This window comes from Hylobates moloch, unplaced genomic scaffold (assembly GCF_009828535.3).
Source record: "Hylobates moloch isolate HMO894 unplaced genomic scaffold, HMol_V3 SCAFFOLD_4, whole genome shotgun sequence".
Classification (NCBI taxonomy): domain Eukaryota; kingdom Metazoa; phylum Chordata; class Mammalia; order Primates; family Hylobatidae; genus Hylobates; species Hylobates moloch.
Genome location: NW_026652279.1, coordinates 35873358 through 35888456, shown reverse-complemented (window position 1 = coordinate 35888456; position 15099 = coordinate 35873358). Strand labels below are relative to the sequence as shown.

Here is a 15099-nt window from a genome sequence, read left to right as displayed (position 1 = left end):
GAGCAACCAGGGAAGTGGATAGTCAGAAAAAAAATTGAACCTAAATCAGGGATTTAAACTCTTTAAGGTAAGGGAAACACACACACGCACACACAATCAGGGATTTAAATTCCTTAAGGGTAAGGGACACACACACACACACACACACACACACACACACACACAATTGAAAGCAAAAACCAAAGGGGAAAAATGATTAACTTAGTTGCATCAAAGTTTAAATATTCTGTAGGACAAAACTTCTAAATAAAATTTAAAAGTAAGCAAAAGCCTAGGAGAAAATAGTTGGACCCAATACAAGAGACAAAGGATAAGTGTGCAAACAGAATGAAGAACTCCTACAGAGAAAACCATGGAGAAACTGACACAGGATGGGAACAAGAGCTCAGCTGGAGAAACACAAAGACAGCCTAGACAGCCACCTGAGGAGAGGTTAGGGAAATAAAAATGAAAGCTGATGGAAAGATACATTATGTTTGAGGAATGGAAGAATTTCAATGAAAATGACAATTTTACCCAAAGCAATTTACAGATTCAATGCAATCACTACCAAAATACCAATGTCATTCTTCACAGAAATAGAAAAAACAATTCTAAAATTTATATGTAACTACAATAGACCCCAAATAGCCAAAGCAATCCTGAGCAAAAAGAATAAAGCTTGAGGCATCATAGTGACTTCAAAATATACTACAAAGCTATAGTAACCAAATCAGCATGGTACTGGCAGACACAGAAGCCAATGGACAGAAGAGAGAACCTAGATATAAATCCACACACTTACAGCCAACTCATTTTTGACAAATGCACAAGGAACATACTCTGGGGAAAGGACAGTCTCTTCAACAGATGGACTGGGAAAACAGGATATCCATATGCAGAAGAATGAAACTAGACCCCTATTTCTCACTATACTAAAAAATCACATCAAAATGGATTAAAGGCTTATATGATTTAAAACCATGCAACTACTAGTAGAAAATATTGGGGAAATTTTGCAGGACATTGGTCTGGGCAAAGACTTTTTGTGTAAGACCTCAAAAACACAGGCAACCAAAGCAAAAGTAGACAAACAGGATTACATCAAGCTAAAAAGTTTCTGCACAGCAAAGGAAACAATAAAGTGAAAAAATAACCCACAGAATGGGAGAAAATATCTGAAACCACTCATCTCACAAGGGATTAATAACCAGAATATATAGTACCAGGAATTCAAACAACTCAATATAAAAAAAAAAATCCAATTAAAATATGGCCAAAAGATCTAATAGACATTTCTCAAAAGAAGACATAAATGGCTCACATATATGCAAAAAGTACTTAACATCACTAATCATGAGAGAAATGCAAGTCAAAGCCACAATGAGATATCATCCCACCCCATTTTAAATGGCTTTTATAAAAAAGACAGGGAATAATGGACACTGGTAAGGATGTGGAGAAAGCGTTCCTTGTACACTGTCAGTGGGAATGTAAACTAGTTCAGCCACTATGGAGAACAGTATGGAAGTTCCTTTAAAAACTAAAAGCAAGCCAGATGTGGTGGCTCACACCCGTAATCCCAGCACTTTGGGAGGCCAAGGTGGGAGAATCACTTGAGGCCAGGAGTTTGAGACCAGCCTGGCCAACATGCCAAAACCCCTTCTCTACTAAAATACAAAAAATTAGCTGGGTGTGGTGACACACGCCTGTAGTTCCAGATACTTGGGAGGCTGAGGCATGAGAATCACTTGAACCCAGGAGGTGGAGGTTGTAATGAGCTGGGATTGTGCCACTGCACTCTAGCCTGGGCAACAGAGCGAGACTCCATCTCTGAAAAAAAAAAACAACAAAAAAAACTAGAAACAGAACTATCATATGATCCAGCAATCCCACTAATGGGTACATATCCAAAAGAAAGGAAACCAGGATATTGAAGAGATATCTGTACCCCATGTTTCTTGCAGCACTATTCACAATAGTTAAGATATGGATCAACCTAAGTTTCCATACCAAATGAAAGGATAAAGAAGACGTGGTACATATACACAATGGAGTACAATATCCAGCCGTAAAGAAGAATGAGATCCTGTCATTTGCAACAACATAGATGGAACTGGAGGTCATTACATTCAGTGAAATAAGCCGTGGACAGAAAGACAAACATCACATGGCCTCACTCATATGTGGGAGCTGAAGGAGGGGATCTCAAGGAGGTAGAAAGTTCAATGGTTACCAAAGCCTGTGGCGGGACAGGGGGAAGAAGGGAGGATGGTTCCATGGCTAGAAATACACAGTTTGATGGAAGAAATAAGAAATAGTGTTTGATGAATCAATAGGGTGACTATAGTTTACAATAATCTATTTTATATTTTGAAATAGCTAGAATTCAAATGTTTCTGGAATAAAAGACCAATCTCTAAAATGATGGATGTCTATATTGCACTGATTTGATCTTTACAAGTTACATGAACGTGTTAAATTATCACAGGCAACTCAAAAATATGTACATCTATTATGTGTCAATAAAATGTTTTTAATATAAATAAATGAACCTGGTGTGAGGCACCTCACCTCGCCACCACTAGGCCAAGGGGTGGAGAGAAGGGCCTGGAACACAGCCACAAGGCTCTGGGTCTGCCCCTGCCAGAGGCAACTGGGCAGTGACCACTCCAGGCCACACATCCTCACTCAGCCCCAGTCTTGGTGAGTCACTTACACGCGTGCCTGAGGAGGTTAACCCAAGAGTGCACAGCCACTGTGCTTGGTGATAGCAAACACCAGAGCAGCAGGTGCTAGTGCAGCCCTGATCCGTGATTCGTGCTGGGAACACGCATGCAGCTGTACCTAGAGAGCCCCAGCCCTGGGTCCACCCTCACTGCACCTGCACATGGTGCCAGAGGAAGGCCTGGCCAGGGTGACTCGGGAGCAGGGCCCAGCTGGTGTCAGCACCACAGTCATTCCCACCTGCTTTGTGCCCCTTGCAGGGTGGGGGATCTCACAGCTGTGGACGTGGCCAAAGGCCCCTCAGCTCCACCTGAATGTTGGAGTGTTTGCAAGGAGAACATGTTCCAATGTCCCTGTGTCACTGACAGCTAGTGCAGATGAACAACCAAGCACAGGCTGGAGGAGGCTCCTGTGGGAAAGTGGGCCGTGGGCCAGGAAACCTCTAATCCCAGAGCCCCAGGGAGGAGCCAAGATGCCAGTGGAGGCATCGCCTCCAAGGTCCCCACAGAGGACATTGGGCAATGTCTGCACATGGTTTTGGTTGTCCCGACAGAGGGGGTGATACAGGACAGCCCCTCACAACAAAGAACTGCCCCACCCCAAATGTCAGTAGTGTGGAGGCCGAGAAACCCTGCTATGGGACAGTGGTCAGAGACCCTTGTGCCTTGAAAGGGGCTGGGCTGGGCAAGGCAGGTCATGGCCCACCTGGGGCCACAGGTCAGAGCCACGCCTGAGTCTGTGAGGCTGCCCACCCTCCCAGATGCCAGCATGGGGTTGGGGGGTGTCCACCCCCATCAGACTGAGGAGGAAACACTGTCACCCATAAGCATCCCTGTATCACCCTGTGAGGCTGGCCTTGGACCCAGGACTCTGGGCGCCCGGTCAGCACCCCAGTGTGAACACATCCTGCCCTGGGGCCTGGTCCCAGCAGCTCACACAGACCAGGGCTCACCCAAAGGCAGGCAGGCAGGGCCACTGCTGACCACGCACCTGGCTGGTCGCGATTCTGGAACTAATGGTCTCTGCCTGGCAGGGAGGCCACCACGGCCTCTGGGCTTCACCCCTCCCCACCTTCACAGGGGACCTCACCTCAATGGGAATGTTCTGGAGCCATAACCCAAGGTTGGAATCCCAGCTCTTCCTCTTTCTAGGTCTGTGACCTTGGAAAAATTAAACTTTCTGTACTCCTGTTGCCTAATCTGTGAAATGGGGTAATACTACCTACTCTGTAGGGCTGTGAAGATTAAATGGAGTCATGCATTATCATCACAGGGCACCTGGCCCATCCTCAACCCCAGTTCAGACTCCTCAAAGCCCTAAGGTTTCAGTTATGGTCAGAACCACCAGGAGGACCTGCTAAAGACAAGTATGAGGACCCACCCCCAAGGTTTAGGATTTAGACGGTCAGGGTGGGGCTGGGGAACCCGCATTTCTAGCAGATCTCAGGAAAGGCAGTGCTGCTGGTCCTGGGACCACAGTTTGAAAACCACTGGTGTAAAAGCCTTCTAAAAAAAAGTGGGATTTGATCACTAAAGTCATATGGAAAAAAAACTGGAAGAAAGAGGAAAAAATAAATACATAAATAATGGGATTTTATTTATTATTATTATTTTTTTTTTTTTGAGACGGAGTCTCGCTCTGTCGCCCAGGCTGGAGTGCAGTGGCGCAATCTCGGCTCACTGCAAGCTCCGCATCCCGAGTTCACGCGATTCTCCTGCCTCAGCTTCTCTGAGTAGCTGGGACTACAGGCGCCCGCCACCACGCCCGGCTAATTTTTTGTATTTTTAGTAGAGACGGGGTTTCATCGTGGTCTCGATCTCCTGACCTCGTGATCCGCCCGCCTCGGCCTCCCAAAGTGCTGGGATTACAAGCGTGAGCCACCGGGCCCGGCAATAATGGGATTTTAAAGAGACCTATCCCAGCGGCTCTCCTGGATGGAGAGAGTGTGGGACTCTGAGAGAGACTCCCGGCTGGGCACCCCCAGGAGGCTTTCTTCACCAAAGGTTTGCACCGAGCCCACCCAAGACAGTGGGCTGAGCCTGTGGCAGAGGCTGGCAGGAGGTCTGGTTGAGGCAGCGAGGGCTCCCTGCGCGCGGGCGCTGAGGGCAGCTGCAGGAGTCACGCGTGTGACATCCAACCAGGAGCCTTGCCCTGAGCAGGCCAGGAAGGAGGAGACAGGGCCGCTGAATGCACACCGCCGCGGTGTGGGGAGCGGCCTCAGACACCTAAGGGTAGGACTGGCCCTCTCCCCCGCGACCCCCAGCGCCTGGGTCCTCTCCCGGCCTCTTCGAGGCGTGGCCTACCGCAGGCATGGCCCCACCCCGCCCCAGGCCGCCCCTCCAATCCCTCGGGCTTACCTCATCTCCTGCGCGCCTTCCCCTCACCTAGTCCCCCAAATCCCGGCCCCCACCTGGCTCCCCCTCCCACCTGGCCCCCAGGGCCCGGCGCCCGGCTCACCCGCCTCCCGCGCACCCCCTCCCGGGCGCCCTCTCCCGCGCGCCTCCCCGACCCCCCTCGGGCCCCAGCTGACCCCACCTTCAGCCCCAACCCCGCCCGGAACAGGGCCGCGCTTACCGGGTCCCCTCCCAGGCAGCGGCAGGAAAGAGAGGGGCGGAGGATGCAGGGGCGGGCCTGCGGCTCAGGCAGGAAGCGGGAAGGTCGGGCTTCCCTGGCTCCGCCCCGGCGGGCGGCGGACTTCGGACGACCTGGCGTTTGGGGACGGCAGCAGACGCCCAAGCCCTGGCAACGCAGAGCCCCGCCGGGGACCGCGGGGACGGAAGTGGGGGACCGAGGCTCGCGAGCCCGAGCCCTCCTCGCAGCTGGGGCTTCACTGGCCGGCCCCGCGGGAGCGCTAAGGGAGAGGAGCCCGTGCGGCTGCAGGTTTTTATTATGGAGCTGTCAAGGTAGAAAGGTACAGAGAAGGGAACCCACCGACAGCCAGCTTCCCTTGGGACCCGCCTTTTGCTTTAAAAACAACAACAAAAAGTCTGTGCTTCACCCCACACATGCCTTTCGTTTTCCCTTTTTTCCCAGAGTAATTTTAAAGCATCCCAGTAGATAAATTCTCCTTTAAATACTCGAGTATGTTTAATCAGTAAGGCCTATTTTTTAAACATTCTCATAGTATTATCATCACTCCTAACGAAATTGGCAATTCCCAGTCCTGGCCTGAGGGAGGCCTGATGGTTCACTAGACTTGGTAAAATATATCATTATATTTTAAACCAAAAAATAAATGATAAGGCACCCTCCGTCCCCAACCACCAAATCATCCGAATGGACTTCTTCCTCAGCCAGGGCTTTTAGAATTTAACCTGAAAGACTGGTTCAGGCCATAAGGGGAAGTGGAGGCCGAACATGCCTCATTATCCCTCTCCTGCATTAACATCAACACAGACTTTAAGACTGATAAGAAACATTTTACAGCCTCTTCTCTCTGAAGCTTGCTATCCTATCCGGATGCTTCATCTGCGTGATAAAACACATTGGTCTCCACAATCTCTTAACCCAGACATTCCTTTCTTTAATCCCAGGTCTTTGGACAAACTCAACCAATTGTCAACCAGAAAATGTTTAAATTGACCTATGGCCTAGAACCACCCTCCCCCTCTTTGACTTTTCCCGCTGTTCTGGATCAAACAATTTATTTCTTAAATGAACTAAACTTGAAGTCTCATGCCTCCTTAAAATGCATTAAACCAAGCTGTACCCCAACCTCCTTGGGCACATGTTCTCAAGACCTCCTGAAGGCTGTGTCACTGGCTGTGGTCACTCATATTTGGCTCACAATAAATCTCTTCAAATATTTTACAGAGTCTGACTGTTTTCATCGACAATAATTTGGCACCCAACGTGGGGCCTCAGAGAAGACTCAGGACCCCAAAGGAGTTGCCTGAACTCGGAGCTAAGATACCAGTGGGCCCCATCGAAGCCTCCCAGACTTCTAGCTTCTCCCCGGATGGAACTGGTAAGTCCTCCTGAGCCCCAGATCTCCCTTTGGTTGACAGTCCTTTGTTTAGTGTGAGCTGGTTTTTCTCCTAGGAAGTTGTTGTTTAAGGATTCTAATTCTAGTTCAGAGATGCATTCTAAAGGGTTTTCTTCATTGCTTTTTCCTCCCAAAATTAATCTTGATTCAGCTTGTCTGCGCATTTGTGTGAGGAATTGAACTGTTGTTTTCATAGGTAAATGAGAGACTGAGTTTTCTCAACTCCAAAGAGAAAAGGCATTTGCGCCTCCCAGCCAAAAGGTGCTCCTGGGTGACTGGGGGCCTTGCGGGAGTGTCTGGGGGGTTGACATCCTGCGACATGCAGCAGCCCTATGGGGAAATCCCCAACAAAAATTAATTTTAAAAATGGCTTGTCCAGGAATGCATATAAGGACTGATCACCCGTCATTTTGAGCCCTCTCAAAGGTAATAGACCTCTGGAGAGAGAAACTGAGACATGTAAAAGGGTGGAAACGACTCAGTGGTGACACATGGTGGGGTCCTGCCCACAAGCAGCACACATTGATCCACCACACAAAAACCCTGGGCCACAGCTCAGTTCCTACTTTTAAGAAAAAAATAAGTGGGAAACAAATGATCTAAGAATGAGAAGAAAACAAGGAGAATGACCTCATTTTGGGCACTCTGTTGGTTTTATGGTGCCTCTACTTTTCAGAGCTTATGTAAAATGGAAATATAATGATCCTTGTGCACATTTACATTAAGGAAAAGAGCCCTAAGGTCGACCAATACACCATAGAGTTCCTAAGTTCTCTTCTTCTCTATATTTTCTGCCTGCTTTAAATCTGCTTTTACTTTTGTACTGAGATTAAAAACCACTGTTTGGATCTAGCCTATTTTTCTTTTTCTTTCTTTTTTTTTTTTTGCAAGCTGGGGAATTTGTATTTATCTCATGGCTAAAGTTCTGAAGTAAAAGCTATAGGATCTGTGTGTGTGTGTGTGTGTGTGTGTGTGTGTGTGTGTGTGTGTGTGTATTTAAAAGGATTTTATAATAGACGTCTATAATTTTGTTTAATTGGCAAATTAAATCCATTTTAATTTCCCTCTAGCACACCAGACTGCCTCTTGGTACTTTGAGATGTAAATTTTGCTATCTAATTTTTCACCTAAGAGTTATTTCCTTTAATATGCAAATATAGGACTATTTAGCTGACAACTGCCTAGGGCGATGAAACAGGCTATCATGAATTTAAAAGTCTAAGGGAAAAAGAGGTCTTACAAATGCATAAGATGTACTTCTATTGCCATGCCTAATACACTATGTATTTATGTGTTGTGTACACAATGTTTCACTACTAAAAATATGTAAAAGAGCTCTAATTAGCTTAAGTAAAAATAAAAGCACTTAAATATCAAAAAATACTAATCAAATGCTTTTCAAGTTCACATGACAAGTAAAATATTTAATAAATAAGCTGTCTTTAAAATCATTGGTAAAAAATACTAAAATGTTCTAAGAATTGTTAGTATTTTTGTTTGCATTTATTGATCAAGTGGCTTCATGCTTATTCCTTCAGAATACTATAAGATTAGCCATAGGGTTATAAAACTATAAAACCCAGCCCAAGACAGAATGATCTTTGCTTGTATAATTTTTGATAAATAAGACATGGAATATGGTTGGTTTAATAAAAACAGCTAAATCCTGAGTTATTGGAAAAAAATACTCCTATTTAATCATAAATTCGTTATTGAAGTAAACACCTGAAATTCACAGCTATAAAAATTGTTAACAGGGAAATAACTTAAATAATGACTGTCACAGTTTTTGTTCATAATCCAGGTAAACAAATAAATTAATCAGGTAAAGGTAATGGAATAAGTGTTTGTAAATAAACTTGTCATATAATTTAGGACCTCAGGTTATTCATAAATATTAAGTATCTGGGTAATTTCCAATTTAAAAATTATAGGAAAACTTTTTTTTAAATGGTAAATATCTTTTTCTAATTCAAAGCTTATTTACAGGTTATGTATAAAACAAGATAAAAGGAACTAGGAAATAAGAGATGTAGAGAAAGATAAGACATAAAGAGGTAATTTTTGGTAAAGAAGGTAAAAAAGGAAAGTGATACTATATAAGGAAGAATCTTGTGTAGTGAATTTTTGTCCTAAAATAAAATGACTAAGTTGTTCAAGAAAGAGAGATATTTAGGACAGAACATAAAATTTAAGCATGTTGTGAATGGTCTATGTAAGTTGTAATAAGGTTAGTAAAAGGAATTTGGTTTAAAAAAAGATTGTATAATTCAGTTGGCTATGATTAAGAAGAAATTATAGTAGTCTCTCTAGAGATTGGTCTTTGATATTTAAAAAATACACTAATACAAAACTAAATAATTGGCTAAAACAATATTTTATTACAAATATTGACTTATTTTTAATGTAATAAGTCTTTAATTTATAAACTCTATAATCTTTCTCTGACATTCTGCAGATTGGTATCTCAAAAGTTCAGCTCTTTCTCTTTTGAAAAGGCCTTGGATAATAGATCTCTCCTTCACCTTTTGTTGGTTCCCATTAACTTAATAATAGTTATAGGATAATTAACAAAATTATCTGAAGGGAGATAATTTTTTTTTGAAAACAGGCCAATAAAATTAGATCTTGTAGACCTTTTAATTTTGCATGCCTGTTATATCTTTATCTTTATATGTGTCATGTAGAAGTGATAGTTCACTACCAAACTACATGAAAGAGCGCTAACCTAGTAACTTTAAAAATGTAAGTGCTTATCAGATCGGTAGAGGCTAGCTCAGATGATTTTTAATTCACATGATCTTGTAATCTTTGGTAAAATTAATTTGGCAAATTTAATCTCAAAACTCTCTCTAGTAATTTAAAATCTTAAAGTCATGTTAAAACCTCAGTTTTTATCACTGGAAATTTTGAGTTACTAAAAGTTAAAATAGGAGCATAAAATATGTTTTTGGGGAAGTTTATACAACACAAAGATGTTGATTTTGCTAAAAAAGGAAAGTAGATTTTTCTTCTCTAGTAAAAAACTACATAAGAGTTGCTTTAGAATGAAGAAAAAAATATATACAGATAAAACTAAATAGAACAATTAAGCCAGAGCAACAAAAGTTAACTGAGACCTGTGGCTATCAAAAAGATAGTCAATGTGGAGGAAGGGCAAAACTATTTAAAACCAGAGGGTATAATATAAATAAATTGTTTCATTTTGTAGATTTGTATCATCAGCTTCTCAGCTTCTTAAAAAAATGTATAGTGGATTGTAAAAATAACCACTTTTAGGACAAAATCCTTAATTTTAAATGCTACAGAAATTAAGAGCTTGTTTGGGTTGATGCAGCACCCCACAGCTCACTATTGAACAATCACTAATGAGTATATATGATCCAAATGCAGAAGAGCTCATTCCTGAGAGAGCAGTTAGTCTAGTGGACCAGATAAATGCCACCATAATGTCTGTTTGTCCTGAGAAGGGGACTGCCCAGCTCTCCGTATAAAATACCAAGTGAAACAAGCACCTCAGATGAAGCAGTTAATATGCTTCATATGCAAGCCATGTAACTGGATTTAGGATAACTGGTATATCCTTCCACCAAATATGCCTATTACCCAAGTCATGGTAAATTTGGGGGTTGAGGGGGTCCCTTTTACATGGATGCTCCTCCCACAGAATCATAATGACTGCTTGAGAAGCCTTATCAAATTTGCTATCCCTCATGAGTTTTGCAGATGCAACTTGCTGCTAGGAACCCAAACCTTTTTTCACCAGAAAAGATAAAATGGTCTTGGGGTAGAAAAAGGTTCCTGGGACCAGGACATAAAAACGTACAGGTTAATAAAATAATGAAATTTAAGATGTTTAAACAAGCTTTATGTAAAGTAGTTGTAACACCCTTTTACCTAAATGTCTTATGAAAATGGGTACTGCATCTGTCTGGGGGATGTCTCCCCTTTCTAGTGCTATAAAACTAAGGGCATGTAAATCTGCTCTTTTGAGAAATTGGACACACCAAATGGGAACTAGTAAGGTTGTCTGAACTCACATGCTATAGGGTAGAAGCTGGAATACTAGTCAGGACAAATCCTCCATTTCATATCCTTTGTGGAACATTTACTGGGGCTGATGGCAAAAGACTGAGTACTTCCCAATGACAAAAACTAAACTAGAGAATTTCCAGTTGAGGGCCATTTACTGCCTTAATCTGGAATGTTAATTGAAGCTATCCCTATGTTAATGGAAAAAATGGTGCCCAAAAGAGTTCCATAATAAAATAAAAATGGTTTACATAGAGTCTTGCTACCTGAGAATATAAGGAGGAGATACTGATAAACAGGGAGCCCTTTCCTTGGACTAATTCTAACTCTGGGAGGAGTTGCTGGATTCCACAGTGCCTGATAGACAGCTGTCATGAGCTGCTTGGCTTGTGAATGGTATTTCCAAGGTAAATAGACATCTCATTTAAAAGATGCTGCTCTAGTTAAAGAAGGTGAAGAAAATCTTTTTTTTTTTTTTTTTTTCAGTTATTTGAGTGAAGTATGTTTTTTAAACAAATGTACCTTTCTCTCTAAGTTCTCCAAAATCTGGATTGTGGTTTTATGACAATATAGTTATTTGTGTAAGTTCAATAAAAGTCTTTTAAAACAGAACAACTGGAGACACTGGTTAATTTACGAAGACTTTAACTAAAATAGTATATTTTTAGGTAAAGTTCCAGCAGAGCCAACTTAGAAGGAGCCTGTATAGCTAATCAATTTTTGCTGAATTTTTTGCAAATAATCAGGACAAGTATAATGAGCCTAGAACTTACTTTACACAGAAATTGATCTTACTGTAATTTCTCTTTAGTAGAAAAGAAAGGAGCTAAAAAATGGTTTTAAGGGAAAAGTGTAACACTTGGTAGTAGATTTTCACCATAATTTTTGTTTTTTAAAGTGTAGATTAAATCATGAATTATTTCTTGGCTACAATAATCCTATAGAGAGTACTACCAGTTTATAATTTTTCTTCATATTTTTAATTGGTGCCCTAATTGAATAGGCTCCTTTTTCTGTTCTGACACACAAATTACTCTTATAATTGTCAAACTATAAATGTTATTTCTCTCTCCTTGTTTTACTTCCAAGGAAACCAAAATCATGGTATTCTGAAGGCCAGAGATGAGTCCCTCGTTTAGCATCCCACTGGGCCCAGACCTATTTCACTGCAAATGCTCTGCTGCTAAAACTATAAAAGCACCTTCCCTCTAGGCCTAGCAGCTATTGAGGAAGAGTTGGGCATGTGAGATTGTAAGGGCCAATTTTGAGGGATAAAATTAGGTCAAGGTCAAACCCTCCAAATCAATAACAAGTACAAAGATGCCCTCTTCCGGCCTTTTTCCCATGCTTGTCATGGAGTGAGGGGCCGTGTTCTCTGGGAGCCTCTGCATGGTACCCCAGCTGCCTAGGACCTGAGAGCTCCAATGGCTCCAATCCCCTTCTAGGATGTGTGCCCAGATCAGCACATGCCTACAAAGGCAGGTTGGGGCATTGCTGTCTCTTCTCACAGGGCCACATGGAACTCCAAGGAGTCCAAGAAGTCTGCATTTGAACTTGGCCTCACAGATCTCTATGAAGGTACATTTGTCAAGGCCAGAAGATAGACTCCATTTTACAGTTGTTTGGTTTTATTTATAGTGTAGACCAAAAAGTATCTGAGACAGGTCTCAATCAGTTAGAAGCTTATTTTGCCAAGGTTAAAGACACGCTCATGACACAGCCTCAGGAGGTCCTGAGAACGTGTGTCGTAGGTGGTCTGGCTACAGCTTGGTTTTATACATTTTAGGGAAACAAAAGATAACACATGAAAGATTTACATTGGTCAGGCCCAGAAAAGAGGGACAACTTGAGGTGGGCAGGAGGGGTCGGGGTGAAGGGAGAGGCTTCCAGGTCACAGGTGAATTCAAAGACGTCCTGACTGGCAATTGGTTGAAAAAGTTTATGTGAAGACCTGGAATCAACAGAAGGGAGTGTCTAGGTTAAAATCGGGGTTGTGGAGGCCAAGGTTTTTATTATGCAGATGAAGCCTCCAGGTAGCAGGCTTCAGAGAGAATAGATTGTAAATGTTTCTTATCAGACTTAAAAAGTTGTCAGCCTCTTAGTTAATTCTTTCCTGGATCAGGAAAAAGACATGGAAAGGGAAGGGGATTGTCTACAGAATGTAGATTTCCCCACTAGAGACAGCTTTGCAGAGTCACTTCAAAATATGTCAAAGAAATACATTTGGGGGTAAAATACTTTGATTTATTTTATGGCCTGCTATCTGTCATGTTGGTATCTTACTGCTACAAACAGTCTGCTCTGTCAGTCTGAAGGGCTCTGTGTTGATGTTAATGCTGGTCAGCTGTGCCTGAATCCAAACAGAGGGGTGTATAATGAGGCACATCCAACTCTCCTCCTTCCCATCATGGCCTGAACTACTTTTTCAGGTTAATTTCAGGTCCTTGGCCAAGAGGAGGGATCCATCTGTTACCCATGAAAGAGATCTGAGTTACCCTGAGTTACTGGCAGCAAATTTGTACTGGTCCTGTTGGGAACAGGCCCCCCAAAACCTGGCCATAAACTGGCCCCAAAACTGGCCATAAACAAAATCTCTGCAGCACTGTGACATGTTCATGATGGCCATAATGTCCACACTGGAAGGTTATGGGTTTACCAGAATGAGGGCAAGGAACACCTGGCCTGCCCAGGGTGGAAAACCGTTTAAAGGCCTTCTTAAACCACAAACAATAGCATGAGCAATCTGTGCCTTAAGGGCATGTTCCTGCTGCAGATAACTAGCCAGACCCACCCCTTTATTTCGGCCCATCCCTTCGTTTCCCATAAGGGATACTTTTAGTTAATCTAATATCTATAGAAACAATGCTAATGACTGGCTTGCTGTTAATAAATACGTGGGTAAATCTCTGTTCGGGGCTTTCAGCTCTGAAGGCTGTGAGACCCCTGATTTCCCATTTCACATCTCGTATTTCTGTGTGTGTGTATTTAATTCCTCTAGTGCTGCTGGGTTAGGGTCTCCCCAGCTGAGCTGGTCTTGGTAGGTCCTCAGCAACTTCAGTCCTTGCCTCCTTGGAAGAAAGAATTCAACTGAGGGGCATAGAGCAGAAAAAGAGACCGAGGCAAGTTCCAGAGCAGGAATGGAAGTTTATTTAAAAAGTCTTAGAACAGGAATGAAAGGAAGGTGTGCTTGGAAGAGACCCGAGCAAGCACGTGAAGGTTAAAGAGAGAAGGTCATGTTTAACCATGATCCTAGGACTTTTATAAGCTCGCTTCTTTCCCATGATTCCTCCCTGAGGATGGGTTTTCCTCATGCCCAGTGCTTTCCTTACCCTTTAGAATTGAGCATATGTGGTGTGTTTAGGGAGTTATATGCAGGCCCATCTGAGGCTTTCTTCCTTTTTCCAGTGGAGTGTGCCCCCGGAAGATCATACTTCACCATGTTTTGCCTCTTAACTTGCATGCCCAGGAAGTTGCTTCTCCCTGGGGCCTGCATTCAATTAACATTTTGCTGTTAACAGGTGTGGACTATCAGGAAATGACCTCCCCCTGGTGCTGTGAAATTACCATTCTTAGAGAGGCAATTCAATAATTGCCAAACCACCACCCAACATTTTCAGTGGATTAGGGGGGAGCCCTATCCTACCCCACTCATGCCTAACTACCTGTAACACATTCAATTGGTTGGGAGACTTATAATTTTATTTTTGGCTTAAAATAATCATGAAATATTTAGATATATGGTTTGTGGACCCTCACTTGTACTTTTGCCCTGGGATCTATAAATTTTGAGCTGGGCCTGTCTGGTTTTCATAGAGTTATGGGTACAAGACACTATTTTCTTCCTAACTCTAATGCATGAAAAATAAACTGGCAAAGTATAATGACAAACAGCAACCAACAACTGGCCTCAGTCAAGGAGAAAGCATGGGGAAAATGGGAGCATTCTAGAAAATGGGGCAACCAAGCATTGCAGCCAAGCTCCAAAGGGCAGTCACCACACCAGGGCACAGGATCCACTTCTTGGGACCTTGGTAAGTGGCAGGCAGTGTGTACCAGTTCTTGTAGACTAGTTCATGCCCCTTTGTCTGCCCCTTGCACAGAGGCACTTGCAAATGCTAGTTCAGGAATCCAGAGGCCTGGCTGGAGTCTAAGCAGTGAGTAGCTTGGCAAAGAGCTGCTTATGCTGAAACTGCAGTTTTCAGTGGAAACTAAAGATAGGATAGATATAAAATATATTGGTAAATAATAAAGTCTCATACAATGTTAGGAGCTATTAGGATTGAACTGGGTCCCTGCAAATTCTTATGTTGAATCGCTAGCCCCCAATGTGACTCTATGTGAAGATAGGGCTTATCAGGAGATAGTAAAGATTCAGT

The 15099-nt window shown here is 42.9% G+C and overlaps 1 protein-coding gene across 4 annotated transcripts in view; it reads right to left on the bottom strand.

The window, feature by feature from the left end:
- Nucleotides 1-5365, bottom strand: part of SLC41A3 (solute carrier family 41 member 3) — an 88049-nt gene extending 82684 nt beyond the window's left edge. Inside the window, exon 1 of one of the 4 annotated variants that reach the window (XM_032149929.2) lies at nucleotides 5281-5365. The gene's annotated coding sequence lies outside the window, so the exon portion shown is untranslated. The remainder of the gene's footprint in view (nucleotides 1-5280) is intronic. The other 3 variants (XM_032149924.2, XM_058437389.1, XM_032149928.2) reach the window with 3 other exon arrangements.
- Nucleotides 5366-15099: the final 9734 nt, after the last annotated feature.